Raw genomic sequence first — 2,768 nt, forward strand, 5'->3', positions numbered from 1 at the left:
TTGTAAATTAGGAGCACATGTGTATGGGTTGTGTGTGTTTATTTGGCCGGGAAAAAGTCGTTTCCGCCAAGCGCCACCGCCAGCCACCACGGTGTGGTTGTGTTTGTGTGTGTGTGTGTGTTTATTTTTGGATTAAGCATTGTAATTGTAATTAGAAAAGATTAATGAAAAGAACCATAACCACCACCGTGTGCCGCCATTGACCATCACTACCCGAGGTGGTAATGGGTGGTGCCCCACAAGAAAAACCCTAATGGGCTTAAAGATTAATTTTGGGCCTATTGGGCCATGTTTGGGTGGAAAACCCTAATTGTGAGTATTTGGGCCTTGGACTTATTTGGATCCACTTTTGGGCCATTGAGATTGGATTGTGTATTAAGCCAAATTTTTCCATATCATTTATCTATTAGAGTAAAGGACTTAATGGATTAAGTTCTTAATGGGTTAAGTAAGAAACACTTAACCCTAATCATCATTTTATGTGAAACCCTAATTTCACTTGGGCCGTGAGTTGGGCCTTTCGATTGTGCTTTGGTAATTGATTTATTAATGGGCCATCCAAGAATAATCAAATGGACTAGAATAATTAGTCGGGCTTAGGGTAAGGCCCATATGAAGGATTGGGCCCAATTTGGAAAATTGGGCCATAGATGAGCCATAGTTTGGGCCTAGATGGTTGTATGATATTGGGCCCTGAGAATGAGACATGTTGGACTAGACTGAACAACTGAGCCTTAAGGGAAGTCCATGTAGGAGTTAGGGCCTAATTTGGAAAATTGGGCTATATGTTGGGCTTTAAGCCGTAGTTGGACTTTTGGGCCTTTTGGATTGGGCCTTGGGCTTGAATCAAGCCAACTTAGGGGTAGAGTAGTCTTTTACCCCAAGCATGCACTTATGATTATAAGTTGGAACCCAATTATTAATTGGATGTTATTTTGATATTGATAGATCGGGAATCTGTCATCTAGCAACTATGGTTTTTTCAGCAGGACTTAGCAGTGTGAGGTGAGTCCTCTTCCTATAGGAACAAGTCTAAGGCACCAATGTCAGCCCGTTTAAGTAGTTATAGTATGTCGGGGTTTAGCCCGATGCAGTTTATATGTTTCCGGACTTCGGTCCGATGCCGGGGCGGTCCTGAGAAGTAGTTAAGTATGCATGATGTCTTTGTGATTCATGTAGGTTATATGATATGTGTTATGTGTTCCGGGGTAAGCCCGATGTCGTGGCAAGCCCGATGTATGTTAGCTATTATGCCATGTATTATGTGTTTTGGGGCAAGCTCGATATATGCTAGCTTATATGTTATACGCTATATGTTTCGGGCTTCGGTCTGATGTCGGGGCTAGCCCAATGCAGATTATGTGATTATGTTATGTGCTTATGATATATGCTATGTTGTGTATGTGTCGGGGTAAGTCCGATGCCCGATGCGGTTGGATGTCGGGGTGAGCCCGATGTCGAACAGGAGTCCGATGCTGGGTAAGCCGATGTCGGGATTCGTCCCGATGTAGTTGGGAGTAGTCCTAGAGTTATATTATGTTTTTATGTTATATGCATTGTTGATATGTTTATATGCATACCGGATTACGGTCCGATGCGGGGCAGGTCCCGATGTAGTGGGCTAGGCCCAGGTTATTAGATTATGTGTACGGTATGTGGTAGTATAGGGAGACTCACTAAGCTTTGTGCTTACAGTTTTCAGTTTTGGTTTCAGTTACTTCAGTTTTCAAAAGAGGAGCTCGGGAAGATTGCAGAGCACACACCCTTTGTTTAGCCTGGGATGATTATACTCTGATATATTCTGACATGAGACCTGATACATGACTTATGACTTCTATGTGAAGAAGTTAGTTATGGTTTTTATTATTAAATTAAAACGAAATTTTTAGACTGTATTTTAGCCATGTCTAGTAATAATTTTTGTAAGCCAGCACAAGAATTATTAAGTCTTTCCTAAAGGACTTAAGGAACACTTGAAAAGGTCTTTTCTTCATCTTGTTACATTTAAAAGGAATACAACTAGTCTAACTAATTTATTACAACAAATCAACAAATAAAAAATTACCTATTTATCTATTACATCTTATGAATAAATAAATATCAACCACACACAAAGGTCCCAATGGTTTGTTTATACACAACAACATATTAAATATTATAACAAACAACCCTTTGTTTTTTCTAAGACAACTTTTATATAACCAAAAGGCATGAAAAATGGTTATATATAAAAATAAACAATTTTAACCAAAAAGTTGTCAAGGAAGACAAATATGGATTTTTCTTAATCAAAAGAAATCCATGCTTGTTTTCCAAAAACCAAAGATTATCAAACATAAAAAATCATTCTAACATATAAAAGATGGCTATGATACCATTGTTGGGTTTTGATACGATATAAAAGTTTGTTTTTTCATAAAAAACCGGCAACGGAAGACTTTAAAAATAACAAGTTTATTTTTGGTTCATAACAAAACTGAACCATCATGGATCCATTTATAGATTTTAGAATGAAATAAAACCAACCATAGGATGTTTTAGAGATAACATTTGAAGCCTTTGAACCCACACGGTTTTGGGGTGTTGATGAAGATAACAAAAGATCAAAGTGTATAATCTTCTCTACAAGTATCCACCATCAAGAGTAAGACACTTGGAATGCTAGTTCCTTCTTGTATTCTTGAGTCTCTTGAGCTTTTAAGTGCTTAACTCAATTAAGCACTAAAGGGAACTACTCAATAGGTCTTATAAACCACCAAACTAACTTT

This window comes from Lactuca sativa, chromosome 8 (assembly GCF_002870075.4).
Source record: "Lactuca sativa cultivar Salinas chromosome 8, Lsat_Salinas_v11, whole genome shotgun sequence".
NCBI lineage: Eukaryota > Viridiplantae > Streptophyta > Magnoliopsida > Asterales > Asteraceae > Lactuca > Lactuca sativa.